This window comes from Microcebus murinus, chromosome 13 (genome assembly GCF_040939455.1).
Source record: "Microcebus murinus isolate Inina chromosome 13, M.murinus_Inina_mat1.0, whole genome shotgun sequence".
Classification (NCBI taxonomy): Eukaryota; Metazoa; Chordata; class Mammalia; order Primates; family Cheirogaleidae; genus Microcebus; species Microcebus murinus.
The window spans coordinates 70,740,229-70,755,779 of NC_134116.1; the positions used below are offsets into that span (position 1 = coordinate 70,740,229).

Sequence of the window (15,551 nt, forward strand, 5' to 3'; positions counted from 1 at the left end):
GTACTGTGTCAAGATGACAGTTGTTATTCTCCGTTCATTCAAAAATGCTCATAGAACTTAATATTCTAACTGGTCATGTGATATCACTTCAATACTTTGATGGTTAACGTCAACATTTGTGACCATGTTGATAGCTAAGTGCTAGTGTATTTATTACATTTCACAAAGTACTTATTTATTTACTCTTCAAAAGGTTCCAGGTTCAGAGGCAGAGCTGGGGAGTGGGATTGCATTGTCCATCAAGCCAGTATTCCTGGATTCAGGATTCTTTCAGCTGGCCTGTGTGTCTGTCATTTCAAAGATGATTTGAACCAATCCACCATGCTTCCTTAGCTGGGTTCTGCTCAGAACAGCCCAAGTTACCAATACAGCATCACCTCTCTCCATGAGAAGTCCTTGCTATTCCAGGCTGTCAGTTCCTGAGCTCTCCAGAGTATTGTGGCTGCAACTTTTATCACTGCCAGGGAGCTGCCAGGTCCATGCTGATACCAGCCCGTGCCCCCACCAGAGCATGAAATGCAGTCATTTCAGGGGTTCATAGCTACGTGTGCCTCCAGCACACAGGACCTCTCTTCCCAGTATCCTCCTTCTGGCCTCTGAGCGCTCATAGCTGTTGGGCCTCTCGAGGTACCCAGGGTACCATGGTACTTATTGCAACTCTTTGGTGTAGGGCACAGACCAAGCCTGCCACTTGCTTTACCCACGGTACATTCAGCGCCATCCTCAAAGCCTAAGGCCACTAAAGTAGGGCATGGCCTACAGGTTTTATTAATAGCTAGGAGGTTAATATTAATAGGCATGCAAGGAGACATGACTTTTCTCTCTCTCTCTCTCTCTCTCTCTCTCTCTCTCTCTCTCTCTCTCTCTCTCTCTCTGAAAGCCTCTCTTTCCTGTTGCAGTGGCCACTGACACTTTCCTTATTACCCTTGTAATAAGAGATGTCCTCCTTCCAAAAGCTCAGGGCCTCACACAAATAGGTGATGAATTTTCAGGGCCTGTATCTGAACTTTGAGCCCACATATCACTAGAGGGTTGTGACAGTGTGACAGTTGTGATAGTCTAGACTAGGCGTCCTCAAACTATGGCCCACGGGCCACATGTGGGTGTTTTTGCCCATTTGTTTTTTTACTTCAAAATAAGATATGTGCAGTGTGCATAGGAATTTGTTCATAGTTTTTTTTTTTAAACTATAGTCCGGCCCTCCAACCATCTGAGGGACAGTGAACTGGCCCCCTGTTTAAAAAGTTTGAGGACCCCTGGTAGACACTAGATAGTGGTCCTAGTGTTCATCAGTGTGTAATAGGCAGCTTAGGAGTCATGGAATTGAGTGAAAATTATTGCCTTTGAAAGACTTAATTGAACTTGAGACTTTGACTTGATTAGCTTTGTGCCTGGAGTAAATAGGAACTGATTCATATATCAACCTAAAGTTTATCAAATTCTTAAAAAACTTTTAAGATCATTTGACAAAAATGAGCTGAGATGGAAGCTCGATTTCTTTTTTTCTGGGTAATAGATCATGTTCGAGGCTTTTTTCCCTCAGTACAGCTTAAAAACCACCTGACAGTAATTAAATTATTCTGACATCTCACTCCCACCTCCCACACACATTTTCCCCTTTTGTTTTGTTATTTGGTGGTGTGTGCAATTATCTTCTTTTAAGAAACAAGCACAGCCACCCACAACTGCACATGTTAACTGTAATTCCGAACTTGTAGCAATGGGAAGGAGGCATCCCTTCTCTTTTTCTCACAGGTTGTAAACTGGTTATTCACATTTTCTTTGATGAGAATTTTAAGCACCAAGCCCCATCTTCATAAGCACATGCAGCAGATGGTTGGGAATATTGTGTGATAAGGAAACCTGGCCAATTTCTTCAGTTATTTTCACCTCCTGAATGCATTCCAAAGAAATGCTATGGCATATTTTAGGGTGTGTCTTTACAAGACCTCTTTCCTTAAATATGAATATAATTTGCTGGTGTGTTCACTTTAAGATGGATTCCTTTGGGGGATGTCTCCGTTGTAAGGGATCTTGTAGCATTTCCACATAAAATTAGACTTATGTTAAAAGCTCTCCTGGGTGTTGCTGCCTAGGAATTAACCCAGCTGTTCCTTCTCTTCACTCGGGCAGACTATGAGCAAGGAGGCAATGAAGCACGGTATCTAGATGACTCCTATGACCTTCATGCATGTTATGTGTGTGATGAGATAATTTGCACAGAACTGGAGAGAAATTTCCAGGTCAACCAAATTTGCCTGTGAATGACCGGACTCCACCATTTGCCAATTTGGGGGCTTTAAGGCATGTTTCTTAGACTCCATATGCTTCTGTAAGATGGGGATAGCATTACTATTTCCTAGGGTTATTGTGGGGATCAAAAGAGATTAGGTAAGTAAAAGAGATTAGGTAAGTAAAACTCCTTTTTTTTTATAGAAGTGCTCAATAAAAGCTAGTGAAGCCAGTAGGTTAATGATAGAGAAATATAAATATACATCTGGTTGCTATGCACAAAGGCTTTTTTTTACTGCAGAGACATCTCAAAGACACTCCTTTATGGAGAGTTCCTTGCTAGCCAGTAAGGCCCTAGAGGGTCTCAGCCCTACTAAAAATGCTCCTTGACCTTATATTCCTTCCTAATATGCTCCCTGGTCCCCAACTCTTGCTTCCAGAGAACATGCAGCCTAATAAGTTGACTCCAAAGTTGAAGTTTCAGGGAAGACTACAGTAACAGACCCTTGGGATCAGAAGTGAGCTCCCAGTGGGGAGGGAGGTGGCAGTAATAGCTATAGCAGCAGTAAACCTCCAGGGAAGTAGTGGGGTAGAGTCCTGACAGGATAACAGATTACTCACTATTTTGGATTGTCTGAATTATGGGTCAATTCAATAGACAACAGGTAAAGATAATATGATATTTTACTATGCCATCGCTATTTCCGTTAGCATAACCAGGTTCAGTATGTGTATGGTTTATTTATTTTCTTTCTTTTTTTAAAAAAAAAAAAAATCCAGGGCCTCTCATTTCATGATTTTTCTTTATATGTATACCATGTGGCATATGGTATTTTTAGAATTCTTTGTTTAGATTCCTCCATTTACCATTTATATAAATGTAGATACACATCGATAACTATGAGCTATAACTTTTTGGATATGATTTAAATTCTTTGCATATGTCCTTGAATTTAGTCTGAATATCCAAATAAGGTTTTAGATGACCTGTGGTAAATTCATTTTTAATTGTATAGACATTTCATTTCTCCAGCTCAGTGGTTGCTCATATGGATTTTTACATTTAAAATGTTTGGATCAATTCTCTTTAACTTTGGAGGAGTGGTAATAATTCATCCATCAAAACATCAATATTAGAGAGAAAGGGTCAGTTGCTTTAACAAAAGGCAGAGTGATTTAGAAGTAATAAAGCAAATACCTTTTCTGGTGTACATAGTGGTCAATAAGCTCATACAAATATAAATTTAAAGAGAAAGGAAGTCACGCAGGAAGTTAGAAGTTTTTATTCCTAATGACAACTCTAACTTCACATGTATTTGGAAAAGTCCACTTTTTTGGCTTGTTCAGGGTAAGATCCTTCTTGTTTCCTTTGACCCTGAATCAGTAATGGTGTTTCAAAGGCGCTTGTTAAAATGCAGATGGCCTTTGCCTTGTGAAGCCTTTTTGAGTAAATGCCTTAGGTGAGTTGAGGCAGATAAGGAAAGACCTCAGAGGTCCAGGACTAGACATTCTGAAGGATTTGAAGAGTAGGGCTGATCTATAATTCTGGAGCTACACTGCCTGATACAGTAGTCATTAGAGAAATGTGGCTATTTAGATTAAACAAAATAAACAAATTTAAATTACTTAAATTCAGTAGTAGTAGCCACATTTCAAGTACTAAACAGGCACACATTTGACTAGTAGCTATCATATGGGACAGTACAGAGATGGACCATTTCTGTCATGGCAGAAAGTTGATTTGAATAGCACTGCTCTATGGATTGACCCAAGGAGTCATAGATCATAGAGTAGTGTGACTCTAGAGACCCTCCAAAAGGAAAGAATAGGTGAGATAAAAATATCAACCTATTGACTAATAAAAACAGCCAAGACCCTGGGTGTCTGCAGAAGCAGAGTAAGACCATATAGTCCAGGTAGGCAGATAGCTATCCCAACAACCAACCAGCCACCTGTTTGCCAGGATACTGGGGCATGGGGGGATCTAGCTATTAGAACAACTGGAAGCTGACCTGGCATGGTGAAAATACAGGGCCCCTGTGGTTTTCTCCAACCATGTGATTCTGAAGCCAGCCTGGGATACAAGTATGGACTTAGAGGCCAAAGCTGGGTGTGCATGGGCAGATCATTACTTAAAAAACTCACTGATAAAGCTGTGAGCAAAATCCATGGAGACTGGCTGCAGGGCTAGCACCTGGAAGATGGGTTGGTCATCTGACTGGAATGCACAGATATGTGACTCGGGCCCCTAACTTTGCCTACTGCATAGTTTTATCTAGTTCTGGTTCAAGGTAAGATTAAAAATGATTAGATTCCTCCTTTTTAATGGAAAAAAACAAAACTCCATACAATAATTTAAATAGGGTTATTCTGAGTCAGTATGAGCGATCATGGCCTGGGGAACATAGTCTCAAGAGGTCCTGAGACAGTGTGGCCAAGGCAGCTGCTTTATAGTTTGGTTGTATACATTTTGGGGAGACAGGAATTGCAGGTAAAAATCATAAATCAATACATGGAAGGGATATATTGGTTTTTCCCAAAAGTGGGGGTTGGGCATCTTGAAGGAGGGGTTATAGGTAGGTTCAGAGATTCTTCGATTTGTAATTGGTTAAAGAAATATTGCTTTGTCTGTCTAGAAGGTAGGAATCAATAAAAAAGAATGTTTTAAGTTACAATAAGGAAGTCTAGTAATTATAGACAAGGCACAATGTCCCAACTCAAAGTGATGTGTTAAGCAAATGCATGGCCTGCAGGGATGACTGAGGCTTTGCTTTCATGGCCTTAGGTCTTGTTTGTAACTTAGTATCTCATTGCCATCGAGAGTCTGTTTTTCCATTCTTACAGTCTCTATTTTAACACTAATGCTGGTCTATTATAGTGTCTATATTCCAAAGGGGAGGGGTATAAAGAGGTGTGTTTGACCTCCCTTTTCGTCATGGCTGGGAACTCAGTTTTAAGGTTTTGCTGGTGTCCTGTTGGCCAAGAGGCAGTTGAGTTCATTCATTCAGGTGAGGGCTTAGGATTTTGTTTTTAGTTCACATCCTTAAAATCATCAAAGAATCTCTTTGATTAGATGAAAATTCTTCAGAACTTTTGGGACATTTTTCCCTCTATATTTCTATATTCATGCTATGTCATTCATTCACTCATTCATTCGTTCAAAAAATATACATTGAGTGCCCATTATGTATCAGGCATACAGCAGAAAATAAGCAAAATTCCTGCTTTCAAAGAGGTTGTACTTTAGTGGAGAAAAACAGACAATAATGCAAAAAAATTGGTAAAATTTATTTAATAATGTAAATATACAGTAAATTACAATCTGACAAATAATATCTAATACAATATATTTTATATGTATATAAACATATATATATATATATATATATATATATGTAATATATAGTCATGCACTACATAACAAAGTTTTGGTCAATGAAGGACCACATATATGATGGTGGTACCATAAGCTTATAATATCATATTTTTACTGTACCTTTTCTGTATCTAGATACACAAATACTTAGCATTGTATTACAATTGCCTAAAGTATTCAGTACAGTCACATAGTGTACGTGTTTATAGCCTAAGAGCAATTGACCATACCATACAGCCTAGGTATATACTAGGTTATACCCTCTAGATCTGTGTCAGTACACTCTATGATGTTCACATAATGACAAAATCACCTAATAATACATTTGCCAGAATGTATCCCTAAAATTAAACAGGGCATGATTGTATTATATATATTTATACATTAATGTATTATATCATACATATATAATATATAACATAGATTATATTTTTAGTACATTATTATATATTATATAATTTAATATTATATAATATTGTATCATATAATATACTATTTTATATTATATAATATATAGTGAAATATCATATTATGTAATATATTATATATTAATAACATATAATACATAATGTACATATATGTATAATATATTTATATATGCATGTATAATATATGTATATACATATATACATAAATAATAAGTATACATATACATATATGGATGCATATATTATATATACATATATAATATAATATATATATTTAATATTATTTAAATATTATATATATAATATAATGCTGTGGAATAAAATTAAGCAGGAGAGGGGCCTGGTGAAGTTGTGATTTTAGCAGTCGTAGAAAGCACAGTGGTTACAGAATACCTCAGCAAAAGTCAAATGCTGGCAGAGACCTGGAGCCAGGGAGGAGACAGTCAATGTAGTTACCAGAGGGGAATGAGTTCCAAGTAGAAGGAAGAGCTGGATGGAGCACACTTGGCTTATTCAGATAATAGTAGGGGTCTGTGATGCACAGTGAGGAGGAAGACAGCAGAATATGAATAAAAATCTTGTCTAGTATTTATAGGCCAATAAGAACTCTACCTTATTGTCCAAATGATATTGGAAGGAAGCCTTTGGAGGGTTTGAGCACAGGTTGACATGGCCTGATTAACATTGAGAAAGATCACTCTGGGTGTGTCTTGGGAATATTATGCATAGAAACAACAATGAGAACAGGGACACCTATTAAAAGTTACTGCAAAAATTCAGGGAGTGGCAATAATGGCTTGGGACCAAGTGGTGACAGGAGAGCAGCATTTCTCAAACATTTTGTCTTAGAACATCTTTATACTTCTAAGCATTATCAAGGACCTTAAACATTTTTGTTTATGTGGATAATATCTATCAATATTTACCATATTAGTAGTTTAATATATATTTAATTCATCTAAAAATGACAATAATAAATCTATAACATATTATTATAAAAAATAAACATATTCCAAAAGAAAAAAAATTACTCACAAGAGTAGCATTGCTTTAGAGTTTCAAATTGCTTTAATATTTGGCTTAATAGAAGACAGTTGATTCTCATACCTGCCACAGCATTCACTCTGTTGTAATACATTGTTTGGGTTGAAGTCGATGAAGAAAAGCTATCCTCACAGAGACATGTCCTTGGGAAAGGGAGTAGTTTTACATAATAATGGATTCTCTTTGATATTCTACCGAAACTTACAAGTAATAGTTCTTCAAGGTTACTTGCAACATGGAATCTGAAATTATATTGATGAACTTTTTGTCTGTGATAATAAAAATCCATTGGTCTGTCTTGTACTGTGAACACAGTGAATACGTATTTATCCATGACTAATTTGATGACATCATGAAAGTTGTCATTTGGAAAATGTTAATTTACTGAGTTATGCAGATTTTCCAAATGTTGACACATTTTATTGCATGATATAAAAAAAATTCACTAATATCACCATTATTCTCATAAAAAAATTTAAGTAGTAGGAAGCTATCAAGCCTATAATAATAGATGTAAGTCTTCCAAATTTCTAATTTTCCCTTGAAATCTTGAATTTTATCACCGGCACCAATTTCTGTGGTTTCTTTTTCTTAAAGTGACAAGTGTACTTTGTTCATTTTTCAAGGAAATATCTGCCAAATACTCAATGTGAATGATGATAGTTTGTCTATCAGTTGTTCTTGTAAGTAAAAATGGTGTTCTGTGGAAAAAGTGCTGAGTTGAACTTGCAACACAAACAATTGTACAAGTGTATTTCACTATGTGATGAAGTGCTTTATATATGCTTCCTGTTTCATCACCCAGAATATTTAAAAAAGTGTGTACTCAAAGGTTGATATTTGATAAAAAAAAAAAAAATCAGTACTGTTTTATTAAGGACATTCTTGAGTGAAACTGGTTCCTTCTCTTTCTCCTCAACCCCTTGGCCCACGCCCCAGGCCCAGCAATGTGTGGCAGTGAGAAATATAAGACCAAAAGTACAATTTGGAGCCTGCCATGGTTTCAATGTGTCCCCTCCAAAATTCAGGTATTGCCAATGTGATAATAAGAGGTGATTAGGTTTTGAGGGCTCCTCCTTCATGAAGGGGATATGGCCTTTTATGAAAGAGGCTTCACACACCTTTGATTAGCTTGGCCCTTCTACCTTCTGCTATGTGAGACACAGTGTCCCTCTTGTCCAGAAGATGCAGCACTAAGGTACCATCATGGAAGCAGAGAGTAGCTCTCACCAGATTAGCAAACCTGCTAGCACCTTGATTTTAAACTTCCCAGCCTCCAGAACTATAAAAAAAAAAATGCCTCTTCTTTATAAACTACCAAGTCTCAAGAATTTAGTTATAGCAGCAGAAAATGGATGAAGACTATGCCATTGCACCAAGGTGCCATTGCCATGATGTGTGTGCTAAGACACCAACACTTTCATCCATTTTTGCTTTTGCACCATTACTACAAATGTCAACACAGTGAAAAAGTCAAATAATATTTGAGCATTATGAAATGGTTTTCTTTTTCTTGAAGTGACAGCCTCCCCTTGTGGGACTCTCCCTTTAGTGAACAACTTGTGGACCCCCTGAAAAGGTCTTGGAGACTCCTAGGAATTCATGGACCACAATTTTAGAACCACTGCAGTGGAAAGTGAGATCATCTGCTTTGGAATGCATTTTAAAGGCTGTGTTGATATTTTATACAGGCAGTATGAGAAAAATAGAGGTGTCAAAGATAATTCATTTGATGGGGGAGGACTGTAGAGGGAGCAAGTTGTGGGGGGAGACAAGGGTAGGATGTTCTGGGTAGAGAAGATCAGAAGTTAGGCATTGAGCTTCCTTTCTGTTGGAGAACTGTGCCTTCTCCTTTTTGTTTGGTTTGGTTTTATAAGTTTAGAATAGGAGAAGATTTAAGACTTATTCTGCCTTTTAAACATCTAAAGTGTCTGAGAACTTACATAGCCATATTTTGTAAGTTAGATGAAGTCACCTGAATGTTTCTTATGGCTAATATGGTTTTCTTGGTCCTCTCTTTAAGAACTTTTCTTTTATTTGGGAAATTCTTTGCTTAGAACTCTGTAGGACAGTGATTCTTAATGTTAGTATTTGTGTTAAAGAACCCTTTGAAAATCTGACAACAAATACGGACCCTCAGTGTACCACAATCCAATTCTGATGCTAACTACCTAGACTTAAGCATCAGAGTTCACTGGTCTAAGGGCACCAATCCCACAAGACTGTCCTCATTTCAGATGCTAGTCACAAGTTTTGGGAACCCCAGGCCACCTGCACTTCTGACCAACTGTTTATAAACTTGGAGATTCCCACAACCTGGTCAGGTTTGATAATTTACTAGGACAACTCATAGAAATCAGGAAAACACTAACAATTATAGTTTTATTATAAAGATTACAAATGAGGACCAGCCAAATGGAGATGCACTTAGGGTGGGATTTGGGAAAGTGGCAGAAATAGAGTTGCCATTGCCCTCTCCCTACAGAGTCAGGACCCATCACCCCCTATCCCTTCCCCCAGCCCCATTGGTATATCAGTGTATTCACCAATCATGAAACTCACCTGAGTCTTGGTGTCTGGAGTTTTTATTGGGGTTTCATTATATAGGCATGATTGACTGACTCACTGGCTATGTGGTTGAACTCATCTCTGTCCCTCCTGCCCTCCCGAGAGGTTAGGCTGCCCCAAAGCCTGAACTCTCCAATTACATCGTTGGTCTTTCTGGTGGCCAATCGCCACCATGAATTATCTCATTAGTATAAAGTCAGATGTGATCTCAGGAACTTATGACTAACAAAGACACTCCTATTATATAGAAAATTCCAAGGGTTTTAGAGGTTTCGTGCCAGGAACCCAGGACAAAGACCAGCCCAAGTTTTTATGACACCACAGCCCTCTTCATAGAAAATGTACATTGGCCTAGTCAGCTTTTGCTTAAAATGTCAAGGGTTAATGGATAACTGAAAAACTTTAGGTTTGAAACTCCTGGTTGTGGAGTCAAAGAGAAGCTTTTCAAATGTAGAGTTGAACCCTGTACCGCTTCAGCCTTAAACTTATGGGTGCATGAAAACATTCTAATCGTGAGCCCCAAAGATAGCATTCAGAGTTTCATAGGATTGCTTTTACTAAATCCAGCCAAAGATAATTACATGAAATTTAATAGTTTTTTTTTAATCTGCAATTAATTTGTAGGACAAACTAACTATTGGAGGAAACAGAGTTTTAATTCTGACTGAACTAAATATTAAGGGTTACAGAGTTTCTGCACATGTAGCTCAGAGTAAGGATTTTTAAAAAGGGTTTACAGCAACACTGAGTTTTGCTCAACAACCCCATGTGAACAGACCCCACAGCATGATGTATTAGGCTTCCTTCACACAGTGCACTCAGTACATTTTTTGCTGATTTAGTGCAGCAGGAACTTTTGGTAAATGAGATGGAAATTATTCTTTCTACTGTTCTATAACTGATGACTGGTCATGTGCATTAGACAAGGGACTGCCTCTGACTTGAGGGGACCTTTTCTTCAAGCAATTTGTACTTGAGGTCATGAGTAGCTATTGTATTCCCTAAGCTTATGGGTCTTGTGGCACATTCTTGAAAAAGTTGTGGTGTTAACACCAGCTGGGTTAGCTGAGTTCCAGGGAAGCTAATTATATTCCTTCCCATTTAAATTCCATTAAGTTTCACAAACACCTATGAGATAGGCATGTTTAGTACTTTATTTATTTATTTTTTTCTTTGACATCTTGGAAAATAGATATACTACATGTGTGAAGTAGAGAAGGAAATTTATCATCCCGGTCAGATAATTGATGTAAAATTGTTTTAACTGTACTTCAATTATACAAATAATGAGCTTACATCTCTATTTTATTCTTGCTCAAGACATGGATTGATTCTCTCTGGAAGCTCAAGATAAATTCTTCAAAAATTCAAGGAGAAAATTTCACAGACACTATTCTATCAAGGTGAGAATGCTAGTGAGTCCAGGTAACATAGGGTTCAATGAAAGAGAATGTACTTGTGTTATTATATCATGGGATAAGTGCTGAGTTGGGCTTATGTAAATCTTATATTGGAAAGTTGTATGAAAAGAAGCATAACTTGCATTATCTGCTGTATCCGTCAGTATGTTAATGATTTTACACAGAGTAAATAAGTAGAGTAGTCCTTTGAAGAGAATTACTGGGTCTCAATTGCATCTATCATTTTAAAAGAAATAAAGTCATTCATATCCATATATATATGTGTGTATGTATGTATATGTGTATATATATATGATTATTCTTCTTATTCTGATTTTCAGAAAGATATTGTGTGTGTATGTATGTATGAATAATATTTTATGAATGTTAACTTCCTTCTCTCTTCCCTCATTCCCTTCTCTGGCCATTCAGGCCAAGATTCCACATCCCTTGATGTAGAACTCATAGTTAGGGATCAGAAATCGTGGTTACTACAGGATCATTTTTTGTAGCATTATGTACTGACTATATTTTTCAGAGGGCATTGACACACACACCCACATGATGTTTTCATCATAATTAGCTACTTTGATCAGAACAATAAATTTATATGCCAATGCCTGAGTAGACCCGTGTTTACCCAATAAGCAATGCAATGTGCTTCTTTTGGTTTTTAACACTGAAAAGCATTGATATACATATTTCTTTTCTTTCCATTTTTTTGCTTGTTTACTAAAGCATTACTAACGTTTAGTAAGGCTTGTTTACTAAACAAGCAAAAAAAAAAAAAGCAAAAGAAAGAGAGAGAGAGAGAGAGAAAAGGAAGGAAAAGAAGAAAAGAAAAAAAGGCAAGAAAGTGATTGCTGACTTTCTCGGCATTCTGTGCATCTGAAGACGGTAAAGGTAGGACAGTGAAGAGTGAGTTCATTTCATTTGTAGCCTGGTGGTGAAGGGCAACTGCTCCTTCTGCCAAAGGAGTCAATGAAAATGAAAATGTTCTTTCAGAGGAATTCTTTTCTCATTTCATGATCCAATACAGTGTGATTCCAGGAAGAATGGAGATAGAGAAGTTATTTTTCAATTATTTAAGATATATATTTAGCAACTGTTCCAGTCATTTATTTTCTTAAGCAGAAAAAGACTGCTTTGCCAGAAGCATTTAGGGGCCCTTTCTACCTCTGGAGGTTACCTTATTTTATTACAATTAAATTTTAAGTTCTTTAAGGCAGGGATGATAGGTTTAGTAGCTTTAAACTTAGCTATCACTAGATACTTAAAGGTAATTAATTGATGAAATAAGTGATTTTTGAAAATAGGTTTTCAGACCAGATGAAATGAATATCTAATAGTAAAATTCAGTTATTATAAGAGAGAAAATTCTTGGCAATGGATTCTATTTGGCACTTTTAAATCATATTGTCAGCTCTGATTACCCCTGAATTAAATACTTGCTCTAGAATTTTGGACATGCATCTAAACCTAGTGTGCAGATTTTTCCAATCCCCAGAAGTTTGAAAATTATTTTGGGGATTCACTTTATTAAATATAATATTAGCATCTGATGCAATTTTAATTTTTAAAGAAATTAAGCATGGAAGTGATTATTTAAACCTTGCCTTTTAAAAATGGAATTTGAAGGGCTCTATGTGCATGTATAGGTATCCTTTAAGATGAGCCCCAGTAATTCCCACCTTCTAATACTCATTCATGCTCTTGGGTAATCATTTCCCCTTGAATGTGGGCTGAACTTATTGATTCACTTCCAATGAATAGAGTACAGCATGATGGGGTGTCACTTCTGATGTTAGTTTATGAAAAGACGGTGGCTGATGTCTTGGGTTCTCTCTCTTATTCTTTCTTGTATCACTCACTGTGAAAGGAACCATTTGGCTCCCATGTCATGGAGCCCTTGTGAATCAGTTTGGAAGTGAATTTTCAGAGGCCTGGGGACAACTATGTGAGTGAGCTTGGAAGTGGGTCCTCCCCTGATGAACCTTGAGATGACAGCATCTCTGGGCAACACCTTAACTGCAGCCTCATGAGAGAACCTGAGTCAGAACCACCTACTTAAGCCATTCCCAGATTCCTGACCCACAGAGAGCATGAGACAATAAATGCTTATTGTTTTTAGCTCTAAATGTTGGAGTAATTCGTTACACAGCAAAAATAACTAATATAGCACATATCAAGCTCAGCATTTGAGAGAGAAGAGATAAACAAAGCTCATCAATCCATCCTTCAGTTGGTTTATCCTTATCTGAGCATCTGTTGTAGCAATGACTATTGAATTGAATTATAAATTAAAAATATTTTTCTCATGTACTGCATATTTTATATCCATAAGGAGCCATTTATGAAAGATAGGAATAATGATATATTAATATTTAAATTCTCAAATTCACTGCGATTTAAAAATGGTATATTCTCTCTATATATATCACCTCAGAATGACTTTCACCTAATTTGTAAATTAGAGCCATCTGATTCAAATTCATTGATTCATTCAATAAATATTTATTAAGCAGTGTTCTAGACCCTGATGATATAGTAGGGAACAAAACAGAGATAAATTTCTACCCCCAGTGGAGTTTACATTCTAACTGGTAGGGAAAGGCAATAGATAAATAGATAAATGCACGGCATCTGTTCCCACAATAATGCTGCATAAATAATCATCCCAAAGCTTACGCTCTTAAAATAACCACTATTGTTATTTCTCATTTGTCTAAGGATTTGCAGGCTGAGTTTGGTTGATCTCACCTGAGCGTGTTCATGTATCTGGGTCTGATCTGGGCCAAGCCTGTGCTCATGGCACAAGCAGAGGAGAAAAGCAAAGGTGAGAGCAGAAGTGCATGATCCTCTTGACCTCAGCCTTGGTGCTGACTCACCATTGCTTCCTTTGCATTCTCTTTGCCAAAGCAAGTCTTGGGCCAGCCCAAGTTCAAGGGGTGGTGAGATGGACTCCTCCTCTGGATGGGAGGAGCCACAAATCATTTTGCAAAAGGTGTAGCTGCATGATGGCCAATAATTAGGGTCATCAATCCAATCAATCCAACACACAAAATAAGTAAAATACGTAGTATGTCAGATAATGTTGAATGTTATGTGAAAAAAAAAAACAACAGAAAATGGGGTAGGGAGTGGAAGTGGGTGACATTTGGGCACATCCCTGAAGAAGACAAGAAGGCAAGCTGAAGAGAACCTGGGGCATAAGGATTCCAGGCAGAGCAAGTCGAAGGACCTGGGCAGGAGCATGGCTTGCATGTTTGAGTAAGACAAGACCAGTGTGACTGCAGTAGACTGAACCAGGAAGGAAGAAGTACTCATGGTAAAGCCTCCCAGGCCACTGTTAAGAACTTTGGCTTCTATAAAGAAGCCAGTGGTGGTGCAGGCCTGCAGTCCCAGCTACTTGGGAGGCTGAGGTGGGAGGATCGCTTGAGCCCAGAAGTTGGAAGCTGCAGTGAGCTATGATTGCACCACAGCACTCTCTTAAAAAAAAAGCCTTGAGCAAAGGAATGCTTTAAGGTTAAGGTGCTTGGCATCTTTGCTAAGAATAGGTTATAAGAGGGGCAGGGCAGAAGGAAGGGGAACAGGTGGAAAACTGTTGTAATAATTAGGGGACCGATGACAGTGGCTCCACTGGAGTGGGATCCATGGAGGTGGTGAGAAGCAGTCAGATTCTGGATCTATTTTGATGGTAGAGCTCATGACTCAGTCACTCAGGCACCTCTGTGTTATGTTTAGAAATATAATATAATATGTATAAAAATAAACCAGTTGATCTATTTCTTTTCCAAGTAGAAAGATCCCCAATATCAGCTCCTGAAAACATGTTTTTCTTTATTTTTGGATATTGTAATTTATAATTCAATCCACATTTAAAAATTAATTTATCTCCCAAAGTAAACATGATATATTATTTTAAGCTTGTTAAAAATATTATGTTTATCTCATAAAGTTTAAAGTAAATAAGCAATGTGTATCATCTGTTTAAAAGATAGTCATTTATCTTTATGTCTAATATAAACAGTAAAAGTCTTAAAATAATTGTTACAATAGCATCCTTAATAATATGCTGATCTCTTAAGTTAGTTCTTTAATTTTTTACAGCTTTGTTGACATATAATTGACAATAACCACAATTAAGATAATAATCATATTCATCTCCTGCCCAGGTTTCCTTACATCTTTTTGTAATTTCTCCCTGGCCTCCCCCATCAACCAACCACTGATGTCCTTAATTTGGCTGTAAATAAGCTTGCATTTTCTAGGATTTCATATAAATGGAATCATACAGTATGTACTCCTTTTTGTCTGGCTTTTTTCACACAGCATAATTCAGATTCATTTATGTTGTTGTATCAGTTTTTTTTATTGTTAAGTGATATTCTATTACATGGCTGCATCAAAATTTGTTTATTCATTCACTTTTTGATAGGCATTTGGGTTGGTTTCAATTTTGGGATATTGTAGATAAAGTTGCTATGAATATTTGTATACAAG

General features: G+C 37.1%; 1 long non-coding RNA gene across 1 annotated transcript in view; it reads left to right on the forward strand.

Annotated features, from left to right (window-relative positions):
* LOC142874898 (uncharacterized) overlaps positions 1-15,551 on the forward strand; it is a 376,092-nt gene that overhangs the window by 112,975 nt on the left and 247,566 nt on the right. The window contains exon 3 of the long non-coding RNA XR_012922479.1: positions 10,969-11,051. This is a non-coding gene — a long non-coding RNA (uncharacterized LOC142874898). The remainder of the gene's footprint in view (positions 1-10,968; positions 11,052-15,551) is intronic.